This window comes from Rhinopithecus bieti, unplaced genomic scaffold (assembly GCF_001698545.2).
Source record: "Rhinopithecus bieti isolate Rb0 unplaced genomic scaffold, ASM169854v2 scaffold_19018, whole genome shotgun sequence".
Classification (NCBI taxonomy): Eukaryota; Metazoa; Chordata; class Mammalia; order Primates; family Cercopithecidae; genus Rhinopithecus; species Rhinopithecus bieti.
Window position 1 is genome coordinate 1460670 of NW_016809658.1, and position 26770 is coordinate 1487439.

Here is a 26770-nt window from a genome sequence, read left to right on the forward strand (position 1 = left end):
GTCATTCTGCACTGCCTATACCAGCCCATGTATGTTACCGTTCCATTCTGTATGAGCATTTGTCTACTATCAAGACATCTGCTGGTGCAGGCTGGGACACAGCACCAAAGGAGGGTTAAATTCTGGGCTGCCAAACCAGCTGAGTTAAGAATTGAGGAGCACTGTGCGCCTCTGAGCTTTGCTGGACTAACCTGGTGAGGTCTAGAAATGAGCAAAGGGGTAAGAAAGAGCCGTGTCTGTCTGGAATCAGGCTGCCTATTTGGTTTGACCTCTCAATGGCTTCCTAGGTTGGGCTACTCCTTCTCTGGGCAACAGTTTCCCCAGCTCTAAAATGGAGATCCTAAAAGCGCCTACCTCAGAGAACTGCAATGAGAATTTAAGAGGACACATAAAGGCAAAGTGTACTTGGCACGTCAATGTCATTAATATCATTAAAGCCATTTAATGCTCTTTGATGGAGCATAATCCTATATAAAATAGAAGATATAATCATGTGGCTTGAATTTTTTGTTTTAAGGCAAATACATCAGAGCATGTACCTTTGCATCTGAACACATATGTTTGTATTTGAATGTTGTATCTTTCAAAGCCATGACCTCACCTCAGGAGACTCCTCTCTCAACTTGATCTCACAGCCGTTTGCTGGAAACATTTTCAGAAGCCTTTGTGGAACTCTTTTCAGAAGAAAAAAAGAGAAAGTGGGGGCCATACTTGGCACTAGTAAGTATTTATCTTGTGAAGGTAGATTTCTAAGTTTATTAGAGCTAAGTTTGGTAAATAAGTCCAGAACAAGCTTTGATCCACTGAAGTTTAAAAAATGGTGCTTAATTAATAGTAAGGATGGAATTTTTTTTTAATGGCTGGCTCATTCATGATTGACTAGCCTTGAAGGCAGTTCCAGAAGAAAGGTTCCAGGTAGCTTTTGACTTCTGATACTGTCTCTGGAACACCAGTAGAGTCTCCTGGGGCAAAAGCTTTAATGACAGAGGTTTGGGGGTGAGTACGCAGCCTTGACTAAGATCTATAAGGTTGAGTCTGGAGAGTAAAAATTTATCTTGTTTACACCTACAGTATTAAGTGACACTGGCATCTGAGTTGACCTCGTCGTTGGGGCTTGCATAGCTACGAATGGGGCCAGTAACAGAAAAGGTTCTCTGCATCCAAGGAGTAGAGTCCAAAACCTGACTTTTGACCTAGGTTGACTTGCTCACTAGGTCTCTTTATACCTTACATACAGAATTCAAACCTGGATATGTGAGTGCAGGTCAAGGGAAGGACCCTGAGGTTGGTATTGAGTCCTTGCTGAGGCAAGGACTTTAGAGTTGGGTGTGTAAGAAGCACTCAGCCTCCTTGTACAGTGCCACGGGCAGAGCAGCCAGGGTAGCTGGAAAGCAACACCCAGCTGGGGTGGGTGGAGGAAGAATGCATGTCCCCATGGAACATGATAAAGCAAAGTTCAAGGCTCATGATGACTAATAGGTTCACTCGGGGGATGTGTGACCAAGCAACCTTTGTATTATTTCCTACAGGTGGAAATGAGAGGTGCCATGTTCGTTCTAACCTAAAGTATCTCTTAGAGGACATTGCTATGGAAAAAGTGTAGTGCCTTGGAGTTTGGCTGGGTCAGATTCCAGCCCCACTCTGTGTTGCGTTGTTGACTCAAGCATAGTAACTAAGGTTTCATGAGCCTCATTACGCTCATCTGTAAAATGGAAACATGATTACACTTCAGGGTTGTCATAGGAGGGAGGGTCATAGGAGTTACATAGATGAGGGGCCTCAACAGATGCAAGTGTTCCACCTCTCCCAGGCTCTGAGAATGACACCAGAATGTATCTTTTTGCCACAAGAAAGTAGGCAGAGGCTCATTGTTGCTCATCAGAATATGCCACCTGCCACAGGAAAATAGCCCCAGTCTCTTTGTGAGGAGAGGCTTGCAGTCCTAAGAGAATACTACTTCCTCTTTGCTTGAATAAGACCAGCTGTCAGGGCCCCAATACTCAGCAGCTATGACAAATTTCACTGCTTAAGACCCCTTGGCCTCTTAAAACAGGAGTTTTTCTGTAGCTAACATAAGCTGCTCTCAGCAAGATGCACATTAGCACTTAATGCTCAGGTGGGTGAGGGGGAGCAGACAATGGAACACTTGGTATCCACTGCACTCCTGATATTGATAACGAGTCACTTCTCATCTGGCTTTAAAGTAGGTCCAGCTTCTGGTTTTAACCTGTTTGCCAAGTCCCTGGTTTTTACTATAGCTCTCGTGTCATCTTTGATTGCACCGGTAATTTAGGGATGCTCAGCCTGGACACCAGACTTGGAGGCCCTAGAGAGACAAAAAATCAGGCCAGGGGGGTCCCAGGAAAGGCTCGAGCAGAGAGTATCCAGCTGTCCCTGTCCTTTCTCACTCACTTACCTTTGCTGTCTTCCTGAACTAGTATGTTATGTTCTCAAAGTACTAATTCTCAAACTTCACTGTACGTTAGAATTACTGGGGAACTTTTTAAAATCCAGAAATTCAGGCTGTACTCCAAACAATTAAATTAGGCACCAATTAAAACAACAAAAATAAACCTCCCAGGTGATTCCAGTGTACAGCCACATTTCAGAACCAGTGTGTTAGCTGATGGAATGTAAAATCGAGTGCAGTTACTTACTGGGTTAACTTTTGTGTGGTCACCAACTCTATCATCTGAGGATCATACAGGACAGAAGTGTCACCCCTGTGGGGCCACACTGCCTGTTCTGGTCACTAGTGAGGTCTCAGTGGCATATAGCCATTATAACAGCCCTTTTTCCTTTTTACTATGAAACATTCACAAAGATAGAATAGTATATGCCCCCACCCCATGTACTCATCACCCAGCTGTCATTCATGTCTCCTCCGCCCCACCACACACACTTTTTCTCGTATGGAGAGGGTGGACTGCAGTATTTTAAAGCAAATCCCTGGCATATAATTTCATCTATAAATACTTCAGTATGTATTTCTGAGAGATAAGGACTTTAAAACAAGAACCACAATACTGTGATCACACCTAAGAAAATTAACAGTAGTTCTTTAATCTCATCTAATACCAAATCCATGTTCTGTTTTCTCCAATTTGTCTGAAAAATACCTTTATACATTGGGTTTTTTCCAATTAAAGCCCAAACAAGTGTTACTCATTTTTAGTAGTTCGACTTTAACCCCAGGGTAATTAAACTGTCATTGTGTACACACACAGGTAATGATGCATATGCACTTCTGAAAAGAGGTGTAAGTGGAATTTGGCTCAGCTAATGTTTACTGGATGGGCTTTCTCCTCCTTCTTTCCTTAGCCCTTCTGGTGGGATCTTGACATGTTACAGAGGAAATACTAATTGAAGCCCCAGCCACAACCACTTCTGTGCTCTGCTTCTGCCTAAAGGCATGTTCCCTTTGGTAAACTTAGAATAGAACCTTCAGGATGCCTGTAGAAAGAGAGTATGAGTCAGCTCCATGGACAGAATTTCCTGCCCCTTTGCTAGACGCTGTGTCTGAGAAGTGCTGGGACTGCCTCCTGGGTTCCTCTCTGGTCTCTGCTGAGGACTGCTGCTTTGACAGTTACCTAGGGAGTTGCCCAGGACTTGTGTTCTGATGGAAGGACCAGCCAACACCCACACAGCCCTGCTTTCCTTGGTGTGCAGATGGCTCTGTGCAGCCTTACCTCTAGCTGGGCATCTGGGTTCAGGTCAGACGATGACCAGGAAAGGAGGGGGTGACTTTCTGCCCTCTGAGGTAACACCTGCCACCTCATCAGTCAATGCTTTGCCACAGTGTTCCCCCTCTATGGGATCGAACGCTGTTAGAATTTCTTAGAGTCAGACGCTGCAGCTTGAATGGGTGATGAGGCTTTGAGGGGGTCGGCAAGAGGAAGATAAGGATGGAGAATGGGCAGCCTAAATAATCAAACTGTATCACTCTTTCCACAAATACCAATCCAGTGCTACCACATATGCGTCATTCATTATCTAACCCAACAAATCTAAATTTTGTTTTGTTTTTCTGTAGCTTTTCTCTTCTTTAGAAGGGCTTTGTCTTGATTTCAGATGGGTTTGCAGTTGCAAGATTTTCTTCTTTCTCTGTATCATGGTCAGATGGTTACAGAACAGTGAACAAAACATCTTAATATGTAAAGGCAACTCTAATGTATAAGGTTATTTATCATAGGATTATTTTAACAGCAAAAGTTTGGAAAACACTAAATGTTCATTAATAAGGACCTAGTTAAATAATTATCATGGTACATCCTTATAGTGGAATATTGTGCAGATATAAAAAGGAAATGGATTAGGTTTTTTTTTTTTTTTTTTTGAGACGGAGTCTTGCTCTGTCGCCCAGGCTGGAGTGCAGTGGCCGCATCGCAGCTCACTGCAAGCTCCGCCTCCCGGGTTTACGCCATTCTCCTGCCTCAGCCTCCTGAGTAGCTGGGACTACAGGCGCCCGCCACCTCGCCCGGCTAGTTTTTTGTATTTTTTAGTAGAGACAGGGTTTCACCGTGTTAGCCAGGATGGTCTCGATCTCCTGACCTCGTGATCTGCCCGTCTCGGCCTCCCAAAGTGCTGGGATTACAGGCTTGAGCCACCGCGCCCGGCGGATTAGGTTTTTTTTTTCAATATGGAAAGACTGTGAAGAGATAAACAGCAAGGTCTAGAACATGTGAGTAACATGCTTGCTACCCCTCTTTTGTGAGATGAGGTTGCGAGAGAATACATGTTTATATTTGCATAAACCCTAGAAGGATACACAAAGCAACCTTTAAGAAGTCGGTACCACTGGCATGTGGGATAGGAGAAGGAATGGAGCAGATGGGATGGTGGGAGTATGTCTTTGTATTTTGATTTATGAATCAAATCAATGTGATACCTATACAGAACAATTAATAAAATTGAAAAGAAAAACGCATCTATTTTTACATTGTACAGATAAATTAATGGCTTTATTATGCCCCAGTTAATCTGTTTTGTAAGCTTCTGACCACTGCTTATCCACATTTAAACAGTCCAGAATCTGCTCAGAAACGGACCCATGTAACCAGCCCATGGAATGCATGCCCTGTTCTTCCGATGATGTTTTCCTCAACAACAGATTATAAATACGTGGTTGACTCCTGGAGCCCGTGGTCTTTTCCCTTTCTTCACCCTGAAATATAAACTGAGCTGACAGCCTCTAAAGTTTAACTGTAGGGAACAGGGAAGGCAGGTGCCTATGTCCCACAGCACAGTGGGCTTCTGTCTTCTGTCTCTGGAGGAGGTGCAGTGGGAGGATAGGGAGCAAAGGCATGGCCTCCTCTCCCACCTCAGTCCCTCAGTGCACTCTTGCTTACCTGTTGGCATTCTGTGCACCATATCGTCTGTGTGTTTGTGTTTATTTCCTGCTTGTCCTGAGTGGTAGCAAAATCTCTCTGAGCTGAACTGGTCCCACCCTGGTAGCTTTGGAATGTTCAAATGTTAAGACTTGCTCTTCACACTCGGCACATTCTTAGCATCGGGGGCAATTCCTCCAGGGCTCATGGGAAACAAACAAATGAAATCCATGGAACTCTTTTCTCCATCTTGAGTGGAGCAAGAGGCAGAGAAGATCTTTGGGGAGACTTGAAACAAAGAACCTGTGAGTGAACCTTGTTTAAAAGTGTTCTGAAAGATGAAATTCAAGGACACTTGGGATGTATTCTCGGCTCTGCCACAAATGTACCTCTTCTATTTTATTCCAGTTTGTGCATTACTATTAGGTTTTTACCTACAGAATAAGTAGAGCCCACATTGGTTGTCCATTCCCCCTACTGTTTCTTCTTAGCCAGCTAACACTTACTTTAATGAAACTTGAGAACTGTCCTTTTAATGGCAGCTAAATGAAGAGAGTGGGTAAGCCCTACTCCTTTGGCCCCTTTCTTCCTTGAATGAGGACTATGGTGAGTACTCTTCTGAGGTTGAGGGCTGGTCAGTTGAGATTTGATCAGGGACTTGTTATCTCTCCTACAGATCTCTGTCCCTTCTTAATAGGGTTATACACACAGTGGAAATCACATGTGGTCACAGCTACCTGAGACCAGCATGCAAGCCTTCACCTCTTCCTCCAGTGCTGGGAAGGCTTAATGTTCCTGTGATGGAGTGCCAGATGAAGTCACTGGCTAGCATTTAGGAGCCATGTTGACAAATGAGTATGTGCTGCAACTTTAAATGCTCGAGGCACATCAGGGGTGGCAAGGTGCGTGGACAGGGGTCCCCAAATCTCAGCCAACTCCAGGGTATGTGTTCTTCAGAGGAAGGGCCTCTACTCTCTAAATGTTCTCAGTCTCTTGCTGAGTGTGCATTGTTCAAGTGGGAAGGGTAACTGTGCACCTATGAGACTCCCCTGTAAAGCACTCAGCTGCCAGACACAGCAAGCTTCTTTTCTTGGTGAGGTGCTTTGGATTCCCACTTCTCTCCCCTCTCCCAGCAAGCTGTATTAGGCTCACTCTTGGGGATACCTGAGAGGAGGAGATACTCGAAACAAGTTGGGTGCTCTCCACACATGCCTCCCCTTTGCAGAGTGCAGGTGAGCCATGGGCAGGAAGTTGGGCCCCAAGTCAGTGGTCTGTATGCTTTATCTGATAGTTTCCCATCTATTAACCAGTGAGCCCTGGCTCACATTCACTGGCCTATTTTTTAAATTTCTGAGAGAGCTAAAATGTTTGTGGCAGAGCCAGAAAGAACTTTCAAGTGTTTAGAAACTTTGGCTGCCTTGCTGGTGATTTATTTAACCTATCACCTGAGAATTCTCATCCAGGTAAATATCCTAGATGTGATCATCTACTTTTAATTCTGGAATCATCGGAAACCACAAAGTTAACTGTGACAGAATTTTGGGATTGGTTATAGTTAGGTAGCTGATTCTTAGTACGGAACAATGAGTTTACAATCTGAATTTAGAATCTTAGTAAGGAACAATGAATTTAGAATTTAGAACAATGAATTTAGAATCAGGCCCAGTTCTGCCTCCTGCAATTAAATTTGTACAACGAACTTGATCAACAGCTGTAATTTTCTCTTCCATCAAGTATGCTTGGTCTGGACCTAGGTATTTCTGAGGTCCAATTTAGAATTCCAGGCAGCTCTTCTAATTCTGTAAAGTCTAGGGTTCATAAGGTGTGAACCTCATAAATTATTTATTTGCCCCTCTGGGGAACTGAATGAAAGCAGAAGAAAAAAAAATCTTGCTAAGCCCTGTGCACTATCTCTTTCGTTTTTATCAGGAATGAATAAATAGAAAAACAGGGGAATATTATTTTCCAGTCATTTTTTAAATGGATCTCAGTGGCGGAAAGTATGTTAAGTCAGCAAACGTGCCTCACATACTGTGGATGCCTGTAAGACTCTTACATTCCTCTGCCTAGATGTATTTCAGGTGAATGTTTTTCTTTGCATTTCCTAAATTTTCTGTAGTGAATTTATCTCTTTTTGTAATGAAGAAAAAAATGCATATCACAGAAGTTTGCTATTGTCATTTCCTCCCCTCATATAATCCTTATCTCTACCCCCTGTAGAAGCCAATAAAGGATAATGTGTGTTTGTTGAATGAATGAAGAAACCCAGTCTCCCATGGGTTTATCATGTGCCAAATGCGGAGCTACAAAGGGAAAAATGAACAAGAAAGACCTAGAGAATCTCAAGTCCAGTGGTAAAGATGACATACAAGTCATAACAAAATGCTGTAGTTGTGGTACCAATTGCCATGAAGACAGAAGAGGTTGTGCTATAGACTCTGTCCCCCCATCTTGGGTCTTTTTCTGGGATAAAAGTGCAGTACAATTCTAAAACTCAGTGCTTGCATATTATATAACCATAACTAATGTTGACATTAGCTGCTGCTGTTGACTAATGTTTGTTTGTAAGGAAAAGTGAGTTCTACCTTTGGGGTAAGATCTACATCCTTTTGGACTGGTGTGTGAGTTTTGTGTGATCGCTTAGATCCAGCATCAGGGACATAGCTTTCCTCCCAATCCATTGGTCTTGATCCACCAACAGTGCCCAGCTTTCTTTCCACTCCCCTCTTCTTTATGGTGTACTTTTATTATTGGCAGTTTTCTCATTTCGCTGTGTTGGAGCTTCAAGTACTAAACTAGTTTAAACCCTGCATTTTCTAGACAAGGAATTTGAAGCACAAAGAAATTAAGTGACTGTACCTCAGGTTGTATAACTAGTGGCAAAGCTAGGCCAAAGCTACTGCTTCTCAATAGAATAAACTTGCAAGATGTCAAAGTCCATTAATTGTGGGCTGTTTACCTAGGGGAATGATTACAAAGTATTGTTGAAGGTTCTTAGAAGACATTTCCATGTCCACAGCTGTATGGGCTTCTGACAAACAGATAGCTTCCATGTGAAAGGTTTATTTAGCTAGGAATCTGTCTTGGATAAGTTTTTTGTGGCCAGCATCAAGGTGAGTAATAGATTTCTCCACTGAAGACTATTCTTAGAATTGTACAGAGCAGCTTCAGGTCTAATTCTGGCTTAGAGGTAGGGAAACAGCAGAATGGGTTGAGCTGGCCTGAGTGGCAGATTTGGGTCTAGCATGCTTAGTCCAGTTAATGATCCTCTTGGTGCAAGTGCACCTTAAGGAATAGGCCATTGAACTTTAAGCTGATTTCAAGTTCAGACTTCATTGTTCAGCCTGTCAGGTGCTAAATACATTAAATGATCACTCCTTAACTCCCTTTATCTCATTTCCAAGACTTGAGTTGACCCAATCCCTTGAACTTCAAATTCCACCTCTAGATCTAGACTTGGTCTGTCTGCAACCAGGTCTGAAGCCAGGCCTTGTCCTGGTTGGTCCTCAGCACTCTTTTGCCAGACTTGAAGGGGAAACTGGTCTCCTCTCATAGACACCTGGCCTCCCTCAGCCACATAATCGGCACCCTGAATGCCCCAACCATTCCCTGTCATTGCTAATCAAGCCCCTGGCTCTTCCCATGCTTTCCCAGAGTGACTTTCCCATATTTCTGATGTATTTTGGATTCTTCCTCTATCATCAATTCTGCTGCATTTGTGTAACGTACTGTGCAAGAGAAACTCAGACTATCTAGACAAAGCCTGCGTACTAATCCAACCCCCTATTTTCCCTCCACACAGTCCAGGAACGAAATTTATGGGTGTGATGTTAGAACCCTATGGAGCACCCCACACAGAGTGGGCTTTGGGAGAATGTGTGTTCCCTTTTCCTTTCTCTAAAGAAACCTGGGCTGAAACCACAGTCCTAGCTCTGAAAGGTCCTTATATTATAGAGCCTTTTTTGTTTGTTTGTTTTGAGGCAGAGTCTCACTCAGTCTTCCAGGAGGGAGTACAGTGGTGCAATCTCTGTTCACTGCAACCTCCACTTCCTGGGCTCAAACGATTCTTCTGTCTCAGCCTCCCAAGTAGCTGGGATTACAGGCGTCCACCACCACACCCAGATAATTTGTGTATTTTTAGTAGAGACGGGCTTTCACCATGTTGGCCAGGCTGGTTTCAAACTCCTGAACTCAAATGATCCGCCTGCCTCGGCCTCCCAAAGTGCTGGGATTACAGGCGTGAGCCACCAAGCCCAGTTGAGCCTCTTATTTATTTATTTATTTTTCAATCTACTTGGCATAATAACCCATATGCATTTCATCTGCGAGAGCCAGGTCTTCTGGCTCTGGCCAAGCTGAACATTCCCAAATTAACCCTGAGCTTTGGAGAGAGCTTTATTTTCCCCCTCCTGCCAGCCTGTTACACTTTAAGAAACATAGCTGAAAACTGACTTAGCTTCAAGGAAGATTTGTCACTGTGTGTTCTGAAGTCCTGCTCTACTAGGTAACAATAGAAATCATCTGCCTCCCCTGCCTCCTTGACCGGCCCTCATCATTCTCGTCAGTATTTACACAGGCATTTCTCTATTGGATTGACTTCTCAAAGATATTTGCCAGTAAGGCAGCAAGTGACCACCAGAAAGACACTGTGTATATCTAAGTACACCCCAGTTTAATCTGTTCAAACAGCTGGCTGAGACTTCTTTTTTTCAAGAGAACATAACTGAAGGCAGCTAGAATGGTTTCTTTTGTCCAAATTTCCCCTCCCAGAGACCAGTCCCAGGAGTTCCTTCACCTGCATTATCCATTAATGCTGTGAATTCGTTTCCCCCAAATAAACAAGCTTTTCCTGCCAAAGAAAATATGCAGTATGATTGGATGCAAGGGTATGTCTTGGGACCTGATTTTGAGGCATGATCTTCATTTTTCTAGGTTGGTCCTCATTCTCCTTACTGAGCTCTTTTTTTTTTTTTTTTTTTTTTTGTTGTTGTTGTTTTTGTTGTTGTTGTTGTTGTTGAGACGGAGTCTCGCTCTGTCGCCCAGGCTGGAGTGCAGTGGCCGGACCTCAGCTCACTGCAAGCTCCGCCTCCCGGGTTCACGCCATTCTCCTGCCTCAGCCTCCCGAGCAGCTGGGACTACAGGCGCCCACCACCACGCCCAGCTAGTTTTTTGTATTTTTTAGTAGAGACGGGGTTTCACCGTGTTAGCCAGGATGGTCTCGATCTCCTGACCTCGTGATCCGCCCATCTCGGCCTCCCAAAGTGCTGGGATTACAGGCTTGAGCCACCGTGCCCGGCCTTACTGAGCTCTTATGCGCAGGAACAGTGTGGCTGTAGCCCTCATTTCTGAAGGTCCTCACTGCCTTGTTAATCCTGTGTGTGGCTATTCAACCCCCTTGAAAGCATCCTTCATTTCTGTTTGCTTAGTTTCCTGCATGCCTCTTCCAGATCATCTTTCACCTCTTGCTTCCACCTCTGGGGACATGTGTGGTTTCTACATAATGCACAAATGTGACTTCGGGGGAGGGGAAGATGGCTGTGGACTCATACACTTCAGCTGGAGTCACTGGACTCTGAAATAGGGGAGGTCCTTTCTGAGTGGGCTGGTCAGGGAAGAGGGGAGGTGGAAAGACCAGCAGGAAACCTCAGGCACTGTAGAGAGACAGTGCCTGAGACAGAAAGCTATGTTTGTGTTTTGCATTATAAGGAAAGTGTGAACTACAGTTCCTGTGGACCAAATCACCATAAATAACACTCTTGTGTCTGATTCTAAATTGAGACATTGAGGAGAATAAGGCATCAACAACCAACATTTCTATAGCAAAAAGATCTGGTTCTTTATTCACCCAAATGTTGATCACCAGGGGTCAACGAACTTTCTCGATGAAAGTTAGATGGTAAATATTTTCAGCTTTGGGGACCATATGGTTTCTGTCACAGCTGTTCAGGCCTGCCTTTGTAGCTCTCAAGCAGCCATAGACAGCATATAAACACCCGAATGTGTTGGTGGCCATAATTTGCCCACCTCTGAGAGAGTCTAAATTCATAAAATTTACTAATATCATTATCATTGTTGTTCACATAAATTGACGAGTGTTCTGTATGTGGCCAGGCTCTGTGCTAAGTACTTGTTGCGAATGGTCGCATTTATATCATTCAAAACAATTCTGTAAGATTATTAATAGTGTTGTATCCATTTTACAGGTAAGGAAGCAAAGGCTTAGAGAAGTTAAATAACATTAAGTGTGGGCAAGGCTGAATTTTGAACCAAGAAAATTTCACTCCAAGCTCATGCTTTTATACCACTACACAATACAGTCGGCCTACAGTACCTGCATCATTGATATCCACGTTTGCTTTTAGATCCTGAGTGTAGCCAGTATTTGGACTTGTTATATACATATATAGCTAAAGTTTTGCTTTACAGTTAGAGCTAATTTTGCTTCTTACCTGCCAAGGATCAGTGCTAGGAAATGAATACATGAAGGCCTGGAGAGCTCAGAGGCAGAAGACATATATACCCAGGCTGGTTTCCAGGTTCTAAGACCCCGTGCTCTGAAAATAGTGAGGTGGAGCCAGGCCTGCAGCAAGCTATACTACTCCTTGGAATGGCCTCACCCAGGCCCAGCGCTGGCATGAGCTGCCAAGCCATTGCACACAGGTGCAGGCTCCTCAGCTGCTGGTGGCACAGGCCACACTAGAATGGTCAGGGGAGACTGAAAGTTGTATAATTAAGTTGTTTTCTAACTGGTGGTATCATTAGCATGCAAGTTGACCAAACAGAAATGTCTGTTAAAGATGGCAGGAACCATGTCTTTGTTGTTACAATGAGTGAAGAAAACTTACAGTAAAAGTAAAAGATCAGGGGAAAAGTATCCCATATGCTATCACCACCAAAGTTCTTTCTTCAGGCTCGTTGGGATGGTAGTGGGGGTTGAGGGTGGGGATTCTGTGGTCAAATAAGTTTGGAAAATGCAAGCCTAGAAAAACTTGAACAGTATTCTCAAGGAATATAGTATGATGTTTTCCCAAAATGTGTGTGTGTGTGTGTGTATGTGTGTATGTGTCTCCCCTTATTAAAATGTTTATAAGGAATATCCTTTGAGAAACCCAAACCCAGAGGCATTTCCCAGTGTTAACATTTTGGTAAATTTCTTTATGGTCCAAGATTTTTCAAATGGGTGGGCATGTCAGCAGCAGTAACTGTGGTGATTATTAAATACATTTAAAAACCTTTTTTTTTTTTTTTTTTTTGAGACATGGTCTTTTGCTCCATCACCCAGGCTGGAGTGCAGTGGCACAAACATAGCTTACTGCAGCTTCAGCCTCCCAGGTTCAGGCTATCCTCCTGCCTCAGCTTTCTGTGTAGCTGGGACCACAAGCATGCACCACCATGCCTAGCTACTTTTGGTATTGTTTGTAGAGACAGGGTCTCATGTTGTTGCCTAGGCTGGTCTCCAGCCTCAAGCAGTTCTCCCACCTCAGCCTCCCAAAGTGTTGGGATTATGGGCATGAGCCACTGCACCCAATAATCTCTTTTTTTATTTTTTTAGGAATAAGGGTTATATATATTCATTCCTGTGTGTTTGTGAATGTTTAAGTTTATTTTGAAACAGTTCATAATTACAGAAATGTTGCAAAAACAGTATGAAGGACTCATTTCCCCATTTGTTACCATTTTACTGTCTTTACCTTATTGTGTGTGCATGTATGCACACATTATTATTGCTGTTATTTTTGTGTTTTTCATTACTGAAATCTGAATTATAAAATTCTTCAATGAACTGTGAACTTATTTCTCCAAAATACCACAGAAACTCAAATTAGACTAGAAGTTTATTAATTTCCCCCATTTCTAGCTGTTGCGTTAAGGTAAATTATGCTTTTCAGGTGTGTGAAAGGTTATAAAATTTCAAGGAAACATTTTGATAAGGCTGCAGCCTGCAGTCCTCATGAGGAAAGAATTGTCAAATCCCAGGAAGTCTTCAGTTCAGGCCCAGGCAATCCTAATCAGTCTGGATTAGTGGGTTGTAATTTGATGTTGGATGAGACTGTCCCAACCATTTGGAGCCAGTTTGAAGTCCTATTAGACAGGGTCCTTTAAGAATTAGAGTCAGCTGTTTGCTGAGGTGGGAACCTCAGCCTGAAACATGCTTCCGTTTTTAAGTTTCAGGACTAAGGGGGCCATGCAGGAGCTCTGGGCTTTAGTGACCCCTGTATTTTGTTTCCTGTGGTGACTTGTCATGTTTTCACAGCACATCAGTGTGGATAGTTTTTAAAGTGACAGCCAGTTTCAAGAGTGGTTTTATTGGCCGGGCGCAGTGGCTCAAGCCTGTAATCCCAGCACTTCGGGAGGCCGAGATGGGCGGATCATGAGGTCAGGAGATCGAGACCATCCTGGCTAACACGGTGAAACCCTGTCTCTACTAAAAAATACAAAAACTAGCCGGGCGTGGTGGCGGGTGCCTGTAGTCCCAGCTACTCGGGAGGCTGAGGCAGGAGAATGGCGTGAACCCGGGAGGCGGAGCTTGCAGTGAGCTGAGATCTGGCCATTGCACTCCAGCCTGGGCGACAGAGCAAGACTCCGTCTCAAAAAAAAAAAAAAAAAGAGTGGTTTTATTTCACATACATTGGCGCTTCCATATCGGGACTTTTTTTTGTCAGCCACTAAATCAAAGCTCTTCCTCCTCCAGATGGTTTAAGACACCCGATTTGAACATTAAGTGATTCAAGCAAACGCTGTGCCACATTACCAAAGGACCTGTTGGTTTAAGAGACTATGGATGTGACTTACATAACCTCTCATGGAGCATTTCCAAAACCTTATAAGGAAGCTGGATATAGTCACCTCTACTTCATAATGTTAACACTGAGCTCACGAACGAAGCCAGGGCTTGTGTCCTCAGAGAATGCATAAGGAAACGATCACCAGATCGCCCTGGGAGAAGGCACTAGGCACTTGTTCAGGAGGTTGATGCAACACTCACAACAGCCATAGGACACGTGTATCATACCTCCCAGCTGGAAGGCAGAAACAACTTCAAGTTCAAGTTCAGCTCCCACACCCACAGGGCCGCACTGTGTAAATGGTGCCCTCCACTCACATGTATGGTAGCTCTATACCTAACTAGAGAAGTGCTTTGTTTAGGTATAAATTAGATGGAAAAAAATATTTTTTAATTTTTAAAAACATTTTGTTATGAAAATTTTCAAAGATACTTCAAAGAAGAGAAATACAGTCAACCTGCATATATGCACTACACAGATGAAACCATTTATCAAGATTTTGCCACATTTCTTTACCCCCTCCCTTATTTTTTTGCTAAAATGTTCACAACAAACCCCAGATATCTTATCATTTTACCCCTAACATACTTCAACATGCCTCTCTAAAAAAGTAGACATTTTATAAACACAATGTCACTATCCCACCTATAAAATTAATCCAGGACCAACATTTTGATGTGTACTTTTTACATAGCTTCTGCAGCTGGGTAACCTCACAGCACAAGAATCATTAAGTCCATGCCTACACAAATTCAGCTGATAACTTTAAAGAGAGGGATCCTTGCTCTCAACTTTGTACAAAATTCTTTGTTTTGGGGCTGGGGGCGGGTGAAGAATTTGCACTTGTGGTTCTCCAGAATGTAATCTCAGGGATTGAACTGTGCCATTTGCTTCCTGGGCATTTCATCCTCTCATCAATGATTGATAATCATAACTTACAGGAATTTTTTTAAACAATATTTTAATTGGAAAACGCATCTGTCAGCTGTCAGGCTTCCAGTTTCCACTTTTGAGAAGCAGGATGTTGAATGTGAGTAATGACACAACAGGCCTATAAAATGCGGACTAACCCTCGGATGACTCATCCAGTACAATGCAGTATATTTGTCAAGGAGACTGAATCATATATGGGGGAAACCACTTCTCAGGCAGCCAGCTGGTTCTCAGGTCAGCAAGAGACGATCCATTTTTATCGGAAGCTTTAGAGTAGCAATAATGCTAACACCGAGCACTCGGGCTCCACAATGTAGAGGAAATGGCATCGCCTGGCAGGTACGTGCTTACTGTTTACATGAACTTTATTTTTTCATTGTTCTCTTCTGCTTAACCTTTCTGGTGCTTGCTTTTAGCATTTTTTTAAAGGAGAAAAATTATCCTAGTTGTAGAAGACCACAGTGTGTATGTGTTTGTATTTGTATGTGCCCACGTGCAAGGACAGATAGGTAACCTCTGGTCTGTTCATAGACACAGGGCTCTTACCCCCTCATCCCTCTTTCTGAAAACAAATTTCTCCTTAGATATTCTGATAGACTTTTTTTTTTTTTATTAAATCCTGAATCTAAAAGATGCTGCCTAGGAAACAGCTTGCAAAGATGGTATACCTTTTGGGTGGGTAGTGTAGAGCTTTAAAAAAAATGAGTAAGCAGAGGTGAGCTGAAGGAGATGGTCTAATAATTACCGTTGTGTTATGTTGGATTTCTTTCAGTACTGTGCTTTTTTCTTACCCCCAAGATGCGTGACTTAATGCAAGAAAGCTTTATTCCCCTACTGAGTGAATAGGGTGGGTTTTTTTGTTTGTTTTGTGTTTTTTTATAAATCACAATTTGCTCATACTGAATTCATGCGTTAACTTTTTCTAGGTGGGAGAAAGGGTAGTGGGGATTTGGTAGCAACATTTAATTATAGCGTTCACATGATCTGAAGGATCATTCTGCATAATTGGGAGGCCGTGTCTGCCTGTCTGACCCTCTCTCTTTCTTCACCCACTAAATTTAAACAATGTCTGACTAGTTAAAGCACATATCTTATTTATTTGAGTGTATAAAACATTCCTATGTGTGTTGACAGTCTATTCAGTGTCTCCTCGTATTTTAAAAAAATACTTTGTGAGTCTTGCTTGTTAGGGACAGATGCTATAGTTAGTTTATAGCAGTACTATTTATGCTTTCCTGGTCTGTCTGTCCAGAATGGCTAGGTCAGGACCTATAACACAACTGCCCACAAATTTGCCTAAGATTTAGCATTTGTGGAGCAGCCCAGTGTATAGCAGTAAATCCTGTTATCACTCAGAGAGCATTAAAGAGATTTGGGGTTACCAAGCTGGAAAAATAGGCAATCTTTGTTTCTCTTCCCCTTTCTTATAAAGCCCATAATAATGACTTGTTTTCCTTGAAGTGTATGAATTTTAAGCTGTCAGTAAATGCGTTCAATTTACTTACTTAACTACATTCAGAAATTCCTATAATTTGGAAAGCCAGCATGGAGGGAGTTTGTTTCTGTTTGTTTTGTAGATTAAGGGGTGTACTTTTCATAGAATGGCCAATTTGTTTTTGGAGACAAGACCATCTCCAAATTTCATTAATTTTGCATTCTATAAATGAAAGCCACCTGTTATGCTGTAACGTGCTAATTATGGTAGAGGACAATAATGAGGAAGAACAGTATTTGAAATATGTGGGGGTTTTGCTAAGAATTTTCCTGCCCACATCTGTAGTGCTTATTTTTATATGTGTATACATGCATATATAGTACATATTTAATAATAGCACTTGGTGACATTAAAAAATACTTCAGATTCAAAGTGAGGGCCATTTTTTATTAACAACATTTTTTTAAGTTGTGAAAGGAAGGCAACTTTAAAAGTGTTATTGCCATCTTATAGTAAACGGGGTGTTTTCTCACAGTCTTGGTGAATGCCACACTCAACTTAGGGTTCACTTTATCACATTCATTAGAAAAATATAAATTAATTTTGTTTTATTTTAAAGACAGAATAGCTAATTTCCTGTGCTTTCACAGAAACATTAGGTTTCATGATAGCATTTTTTTTTCCCTTGAGGCCTATGGTAAATGATTATAGTCAGGGATAGAAAAAAATTTAAAGTTCTTGATTTAGTAACACTTTCTGTGAAAATGTCTTGTTTTTCTTTGATGTGTATGGTTGGGACTCGCTCAGGTCCTGTCCGCTTTCTTTCCAGAGCACCATATTCTGTTAGCTTTGGTTATACTACACAGAGGGTATACTGACCATTGAAACTGGACAGTGATAATCACTCCTAGGGTTGTGGCTGCCACGCTTCAGAGGCGTCTTTGCTGTTAAGCGCTAACCACGTGGTTTTAAATGCCTTATTTCCCTTTTGAGGGAAAAGGAATACAGAGCCATGGCCAGTTTCAGAGGTCTTATATCATTCAACTTGGAAGCAATCAATAGATATTGAGTGAGACGCTGCCTATGCTCAGAGCAATGTGCTGGGGAGTGTTACATTTAAAAGTGCTTCAGATCTGAGCCCAGTCCAGTTCTTCTCTTAATTCCCGCCCTAGTGGGGATTCATTGTTATTGGAGATAAATTCCTTCCTGGGTTTTCTTTTATTCATAGATTTACTGGAGTCTACAATTCAGAGTCACTCATTGCTATTGTGTATAAGCAACTTTGAGCTATTCCTTTTTGGTTCTTCAAAACCTGACTCTGCTTGGATGGAAATCAAGAAAGAACTGCTCTACTCAAAAATCCATTTGATAGTTTTGGTGGCCATGTTTTCTGAGCCAAGTAGAGTGACATAACCTTGGACAAAAGATTTTTTTTTCCTTTTTCTTGGGGAGAGTGACAGGGAGAGCATTTGAATCCTGAAAGGTTAAGAGTGTCCAAGATATTTTAGTGGAACAGTTTTCCCAGTCTTTGCTGGCTTGCAGATTTTAGCAATTACTAAAATTATATTCTAAAGACTCAAGCTATTGTGAATTCAATAAACATTTTATAAAAACAGGTTTATTTAAAATTAGTATAGATTACCTACCAACATTTAAACATCCTTATTTGTATTGAGAGGGAGACCTGTTTGTTATGGAGTCTGCAGTCTGTCCTTGCTGTCCGGATGTGTGGTTTATGGATGTGTGGTCATGATGATCACTGCCTCAGGAGGCTTGGCCTGTCTATTGCCTGCTGTCCATTGCTCACTGTCTGCTGTGATATTGTCCTCCCCACATCTGGAGTTTATGGTCATTATGCCTACATACTGGTTGGGTTTAATAACACTTGTAGGTAAATCTTATATCATTATCTAGAAATAGCAACATTCCTGTATAGCTCAGAAAAGCCAGAGACAAGTGTGGATCAGCCTTCTAACGACATAAACTCCTAAATGTATAAATGGGATGAATGATCACCCTCTTACCAAACCATCATGGACTTCTGTGAGCCCTGAACATTCTTCTGGGTATACATTTGCTGACAGCTTGTTGCGTCAACTCCATCTGGATTGTCTTGAGCTACATGTGGCATAGTTGTGGAAACCGTGTGCATTCCCTTTTGGATTTGTTTGTTTGTTTTGTTATTGAGACGAAGTTTTGCTCTTATTGCCCAGGGTGGAGTGCAATGACGCGATCTCAGCTCACTGCAACCTACGCCTCCCGAGTTCAAGCGATTCTCCTGCCTCAGCCTCTGAGTAGCTGGGATTACAGGCATGTGCCACCACACCCGGCTAATTTTGTATTTTTAGTAGAGACAGGTTTTCTCCACATTGGTCAGGCTGGTCTCAAACCTTTAAAAAAAAAAAAAAACAGACGATGACCATAGAGAAAGCAAATGCTGCAGCTCGGCCTCCCAAATTGCTGGGATTACAGGCGTAAGCCACTGTGCCCGGCCCTTTTTTCTTTTTTTCTTTTTTTCTTTTTTTTTGAAATGGAGTTTCACTCTTGTTGCTCAGGCTGGAGTGCAATGGCACGATCTCGGCTCCCTGCAGCCTCCACCTCCCTGGTTCAAGCGATTCTCCTGCCTCAGCCTCCCAAGTAGCTAGGATTACGGACGTGCACCACCACGCCTGGCTAATTTTGTATTTTTGGTAGAGACGGGGTTTCACCATGATGGCCAGGCTGGTCTCGAACTCCTGACCTTAGGTTATCCACCTGCTTTGGCCTCCCGACCCACTTGGATTCTTATTTGCCAAGGTTTCTTCATAATAGATGATGGCAGGGCGCAGTGGCCCACACCTGTAATCCCAGCACTTTGGGATCTGAGGTGGGCAGATCACGAGGTCAGGAGATCGAGACCATCCTGGCTAACACAGTGAAATCCTGTCTCTACTAAAAATACAAAAAAATTAGCCGGACGTGGTGTCAGGAGCCTGTAGTCGCAGCTACTGGGGAGGCTGAGGCAGGAGAACGGCGTGAACCCGGGAGGTGGAGCTTGCAGTGAGCCGAGATAGTGCCACTGCACTCCAGCCTGGGCGACAGAGCGAGATTCCATCTCAAAAAACAAACAAACTAAAACAGATGATGACCATAGAGAAAGCAAGTGCTGCAGAAGCAGGCTGGGACTTTAGCCCCCTTTGGCTTGGGATGAGAGTAATACTTTCTTTACTGCACATCTGAGAGCAGCTCAGACAGTTAGCTGCATCATCTTCATATATTTCAGTGTATAGGAACTACAGCAAGATTACTATCTCTTTCCTGATTTCAATCGAAGAGATGACTTAGTTTTCAGTGTTAATTCATTCATTTGTAAAGATTCTTCAGATTAGAGATGTCCAAGCTAGATGTGGCTTTTTGTTGTTGTCTTCTTTTAAACACATGTTCCTTGTACCCATCCAGTGGAGAAGATGGGTTGCCTGTTGTTGCCCTGGCCCTGTGGGGCTCTGCTGTTTGACTGGGCCTCTTGAATTCCATTAAATGAAACACAGACAGCATGTGTCATAAAGGCTGCTTGGGAAGGGTGAAGAGCAAAATTAGTGTCTGTGGGTGGGCATGTGTTCTCATCACGTCGCCAGAGAACTGCAATGTGCAAAATCTGGCAGGAACCTGTTCCAAAGAAAAATAAAACAGCCCCTTTTTTCCTGCTTTGAGTAATATTAAAAAACATTGCTAACCCCCATGTAGAAGAAATGGAACTGTTAGGAAATTCTTGTGATTATGTGTGAGTGTTTTATAATCTGTGTGTTTAATCTTTACAACTGAGGTTAGAGACGAAAAGGGACTAATCATGAAAAATATTTTGGTGTATTCTGTTGCTGGTGTTGTAGACATTGTAAGGGATTAGAGGAATTTGTCAGAGCTAACAATTTGGGGAAAATCTATTTTGTTTAACTTTCTTCTGTTCTTTGAAATGATTTTGTAAGAAAACCATTTTGTCTCAGTAAAACCAGTACCAAAGGAAATGTTTGTATTTTCTTATATATGGTTTGCCTGGTACGCCAAGGAACAAAGCAAAGCCAACATTTACACTTAAATTTGAAGCATGAGATCTTTCTTTTATAGTTTCCTGGAGAAGGTCTTGCATATTTGTTAATCGCTCCTCATAGTATAGAAGAATTTTTTTAAGGGAGGGTTGTGATGTATGTAGTTTGCATAGTGGGGACATGTGTTACTTTTGTAATTAGGGGAAGTTAACTTTTTAAATAGTGTTAATGTTTACTCCTTTTTTATTTTAAAAGAATTTTTTAATAAAAATAGAGATGAGGTCTCACATTGTTGCACAGGCTGGTCTCAAACTCCTGGGCTTAAGCGATCCTTCTGCTTTGGCCTCCCAAAGTGAATGTTTACTTCTTAAGGACGGCAGAAATGTTCCTAAGCTAAACCCAACATTTCTAAATTCGAGGTTCTTTACCTATTTCAAGTAGCCTCTCTTTGTTTCACAGATTATCTTTTTTTTGTTGTGGTAAAAAACACGTAACATAGCATATATCATCTTAACCATTTTTAAGTGTACAGTACAGTAGTGTTAACTATATCCAACTTTGTATAACAGATCTCTAGAACATTTTCATCATCCAAAACTGAAACTCTTTCCCAGTTAAACAACAACTTATTCCCCTCCCCAGCCCCCAGCCTCTGGCAATCACTGTTCTCCTTTCTGTTTCTAGGACTTTGACTAGTCACATTTAGATAGCTGGTGTAAGCGAAACAAATCATGCAGTATTTCTTTTTGTGACTGACGTTTCACTTCGCAAAATCTTCACGATTCATCCATGTTATAGCATATGACAATGTTTCCTTCTTTGTTAAGGCTGAATAATTCCATGGTATGTATGAACCACGAGTGTTAAAGTTAATTCCCTATATGCAAACACACAAGAAAAAGTTAACACAAGAACTTCCATATATACAAGCAACTCACTGCTGGGTGTGCAGCAGTTTTCAGGGGATGGCATATCCAGGATGCTTTCAGTGACTGTGACTTTCCCAGAGAATGAAACAGTGTGAAGTTAGTCCTGGGAAGTGGCTGAAGCACACCAGTGAGTAAAATGAGCCGAGAGTTGTTCCTCTTGACCAACATTAAGTCGGGGGCCTTTCCACCTGTCAGTAAAGCTCTCTGATGGAAGAAGTTGGCAGTAGCCACTTGGTTGCCCTGTCTTGGGCAGTGGTCTTTTTTTTTTTTTTTTTTTTTTGAGACGGAGTCTGGCTCTATCGCCCAGGCTGGAGTGCAGTGGCATGACCTCGGCTCACTGCAACTTCCACCTCTGGGGTTGTAGCGATTCTCCTGCCCCAGGCTCCCAAGTAGCTGGGATTATAGGCACCCAGCACCACACCAGGCTGATTTTTGTATTTTTAGTAGAGACAGGGTTTCACCATGTTGGTCAGGCTGGTCTCAAACTCCTGACCTCAGGTGATCCACCCGCCTCGGCCTCCCAAAGTGCTAGGATTACAGGCGTGAGCCCCCGCACCCGGCCCATTTTTTTGTGTTTTTAGTAGAAACGGGTCTTCACCATGTTAGCCAGGATGGTCTGGATATCCTGACCTCATGATCCACCCGCCTCAGCCTCCCACAGTGCTGGGATTACAGGCGTGAGTCACCACACCCAGCCAGCAGTGGTCTTTAACCACCACAGACTGCGTGACTTAAAGCTTGGTTGGGCTCCCTGCTGCAAACATGTTAGTGATGGCCAGGAAAGCCCATCTTCAGCAGCTTAGCCACCAAGGGTTTCAGTTATCTGTGAAAATCATGAGTCTTGACATAAAATACCTTCTAGTGCCTCCACAAGCTAGTTGACTTTGGGAAGTGGAGATAGCTCTAGTATTTCCTGGAGGTTCTTTCTGAATCAAGTACTTCAAACTAAACTACTCCCTTATAAATGAAAAAATATTTTAAGACTAACGTGTTAAAACTATGAGGAAGCTTGGTAGCTAGTTGGCCTTTACATTATCCTTGCTGCCTGGTTCTTTTTTTTTTTTTTTTTTTTTTTTGAGACGGAGTCTCGCTCTGTTGCCCAGGCTGGAGTACAGTGGCCGGATCTCAGCTCACTGCAAGCTCCGCCTCCCGGGTTTACGCCATTCTCCTGCCTCAGCCTCCCGAGTAGCTACAGGCGCCCGCCACCTCGCCCGGCTAGTTTTTTGTATTTTTTAGTAGAGACGGGGTTTCACCATGTTAGCCAGGATGGTCTCGATCTCCTGACCTCGTGATCCACCCGTCTCGGCCTCCCAAAGTGCTGGGATTACAGGCTTGAGCCACCGCGCCCGGCCTGCCTGGTTCTTTTATGTCAGGAAAGTAACATGGGAAATATGTGTACTAAGTGGATGGCTCTGTCTTGTTATAACTCGGAAGGAAATTGCGCTTGTAGGACAAATCCTGTCCCTCTGTGTAGTCAACTAGCTAAGAATCCACTGCATCATGATTATATCCTATGAGCCTGACACTTGCCTTAATTGCTCACCAACAGTCATTGTGACCCTAAAAGGAAAGAATTTCCCCAGTAACACTTGAAGTTGGGATTTGTAAAATAACATCAGTACCGATCCTTTTAGAGCCATTCAAGATTCAGTGGTGCCACATTCTGAGGATCCCCAAAATGAAGCCTAAATCAGAAGTTTAAGAAGAATTCCTCCTCCTTACCTTTTCTCCCTCACCCCACCCCTAGATAGGAAAACTCTTGGCCAAAACCCAGCAAGAGCTGAGGGAAACTGGCCTTTCCTGCTGGCAGTGGGGAAAGAGGCTTCTTGTCAAGGAGACTGTCAGTAAGCAGTTGAAACATTTGGGAATATTTTTCCACCTTGATTAGGCTTTCGAGGGCTGGATTGGGAGCCCAGTTGCTCACCATTTTATGTTTTTTCTGTAGGGAAGATACATTCCAATTTCAAACAACTGATTTACTTTTGGACCAGAAATTATTTGTCACATTGAAGCAACTTAAACCTAAGTTGCAGCTTGATGTGCACTGAGCTGGTTTATCAGAGGTCTATAAGAAATGTCTTTCCCTATTTTTAAGCTAAACAATTGCTTTGTTACCTTTTCCTAACATTTTCTCCTTTTCAGTCTGAATGTAGTAAAGATTGAGGCTGGGAAGTTCATGTTGAGTCAACTGGTAAGGCAGATAGAATCAACTGTTTGGGAGAAAAAGGGCAGATCTCTCTTCTCTTCTTGGCCTGCATTTGTTCCATAAATATGTCTTGGGGTTTTTCTTCCATGTGGCTGAAGAGGATCTCACATCTGTGAATGCGTAAAACCAGCTAGATGACCAGGTTTTACCCCCCCCCCCAGAGGATCTTATTAAACTTACTATAACTCAATTTTCATCATTTTCTTGCTTTTTCAAAATACTTGGATAAACCAGTTTCGCTCCTGGAAACTTCATAATTGTGTAATAACACTGGCACTGAGAGAACGTATCTGTTAGTTTGTCGTGGTTTCAGGTCTTTGTGGTTTCAAGTTTTTTCTCTACCCAAAATATATTCTCAGTTGCATTTTACTGCTGAAAGTTTTCTGATCTGCTTTTGTAGGATGTTTTGGTGGCTTAAGTTTGCTAAGCCCTCTGCCACAACTAAAGGACTTTAAGGCCATTTTTTTTAAAACACAAAGCGTAAAAAGGGACCAAAGTTGAAAGGGTCTCAAAAGTCATTTGTGGTCTCTACCCCTCATTTTACATATAAGAAAACTGAAACTCAGTAATAGAGTTTGAGGTGCCTCACCCAGCTCTGAGAAGATGTGTAATGGAGGTTAAGTCACCTGTCCTGACTTATGGCACTCATTACAACAGATCCAAAAAGGAATTACCTCTGTTGGTGTGAAACTTTGGCAGGATGAGTAGGATCACCCTCTTGCTCTGTGATTTTTTCATGTAACTGTGTTGCCAGTGTTACCTTAGAATTCCTTTCACAATCATTTGCCTATCCAGTAAATTTCAAGGGACCAAGATAAGGAATAACTTATCCTCCAGAGCACCTAACTCAAATATAGGCACTTCTGCCACCACACGAGGATCTTTCAAAAGTGTGGTCAGGGGTTGGTCACAGGGACTGGTCTTAGTCCTTCATCTGTCCCTAATGTCAGTGACCTTGAACAAGTCCCTTCTGCAGCCTGGATTTTAATTTTCCATGTGAGAGAGGAGTCTAGCGTAGATGGTCTCCACATTCTTTGTATTAATAGCTTAAGAGGTGGAACTAATGTGAAGACCTGAACTCTGCCTTCGGGCCGACCTCTATTCCACTCTTCAGGAGGGAAGTGAAGCCATCCAGCATGCTTCAGGGAGAACAGGTGCCTTGACTGTGTGTTGTTTGTTTATCTGTGTGTTTAGCTTTCCATCTCTAATGAGGGAGGTGGCAGAATCCTAGAAAAAAGGAACTAAATGAATTAGTAATTCTTGCCGTCTGAAAGGGCATCCATTTCCAGTGGAGCTGTGGGAATATAAACAGGCTCTTAAAAATCCTATCAGCTTATTGCTAGGATGATCTGCTGATTTTCCTCCCTCCCCCTTGGGTTAAATTATCACCTTCTTTTGTTTGAGAACAGGTTTTTTGTTTTGTTTTGAGACAGAGAGTCATTCTGTCGCCCAGGCTGGAGTGCAGTAACGCAATCTTAGCTCACTTTTTTTTTTGAGACGGAGTCTCACTCTGTCGCCCAGGCTGGAGTGCAGTGGCGTGATCTTGGCTCACTGCAAGCTCCACCTCCCAGGTTCATGCCATTCTCCTTCCTCTACCTCCCGAGTAGCTGGGACTACAGGTGCCCACCACCATGCCCGGCTAATTTTTTGTATTTTTAGTAGAGACGGGGTTTCACCATCCAGGATGGTCTCGATCTCCTGACCTCATGATCTGCCTATCTCGGCCTCCCAAAGTGCTGGGATTACAAGCGTGAGCCACTGCACCCGGCCAATCTTAGCTCACTTCTAACTCTGCCTCTCGGGTTCAAGCAATTCTCCTGCCTCAGCCTCCCAAGTAGCTGGGATTACAGGTGCCCACCATCATGCCCAGCTAATTTTTGTATTTTTTTAGTAGAGGCGGGGTTTCACCATGTTGGCCAGGTTGGTCTGGAACTCCTGACCTCAAGTAATCTGCCTGCCTCGATCTCCCAAAGTGCTAGGATAACAGGCGTGAGCCACCGTGCCTGGCCAGACAACAGGTCTTACTAAGGGCTGGCTTGTAAAGGATTTTGTAGGTTTAGAATTTGGTATTAAGATAGTGTGGTAAAGTCATTTCCTGACCTTCTGATTAGGTTTATGTTGGGGTGGAGGGCAGGTGGTAGATAGCAGGCACAAAAAAAAAAAAAAAAAAATGGTGGAGGGAACTGCATTCTAAATAGCAGAAAGAAAAGTAATCAGATTTTGTTTAGTACCATTATCAGCATCTTATAGATTTAGTGTTGATTTCCATTTAGAAATCAACCATAACACTACAAATTCTCTCACTCTCCCGACACTTATGATTTTCAGTGTTCAGAAAAGTTCAAAGAAGTGTATGCTTAACATCCATATGCCTACCACCTCAAGTCTGCAATTAGCATTTTGCTATTATTGTTTTATCATACACATATCTATCCATCTATCTCTATCCATGATTCTATGTTTTTTTAAATGCATTTCAAAGTAAGTTGCAAATATCATGGCATTTCTTCCTAGACATTTCAACAGGTAGGTTATTAAGTACTCCCTTCCTTTGTTTTCTCCAATAATGTGAAAGAAAGCAAAAATATTCTGAGAAAGTCAGGCATAGGAGTTCGAGGGCTGCCCATTTAAAGCCCTAAATTGGAGATTATTAACTTTAAACAACTCTCCTTTGCCATTTGTTTTTTGAAGTACCAATTTTTCTATCACATGTACACTTTAATGTGGTGAGAGTTAATTTTGTTTAGTAATCTGACATTTCTGTTAGCTGGCCTTTGGGGTTTAAATGTGGATCACAAATACCATTTTTGGAAGTGTGTGTAAAACAGAGGGAAAGTCAGAAAATTATTGCTTCTGGAATAAAAAGTAGAAGAAACGGTTCTTCAGGGATGGGTTATTTTGTTTGCTTTAAGATGGTAATCTTTTGATCTTGATTAATTATGAACTCCAGAAGTTCAGGCTCAGTAAAGCAGATAAACAGTAAAAGCAAAATCATAAACCTAGATTCAGACTTTGGCCTCTCACCTCCCAGTACTCCCTCAGCCCCACTTCATGCCATGTAATCACCCTGAAATTCAGCCCTTTAGGACAGACCATTTCATTCATTCTTTTTTGGTTGGAGTGAAGAAAAAA

General features: G+C 42.5%; 1 protein-coding gene across 1 annotated transcript in view; it reads left to right on the forward strand.

Annotated features, from left to right (window-relative positions):
* SPRED2 (sprouty related EVH1 domain containing 2) overlaps positions 1-26770 on the forward strand; it is a 129030-nt gene that overhangs the window by 52459 nt on the left and 49801 nt on the right. The gene's annotated exons all lie outside the window — the stretch shown is intronic.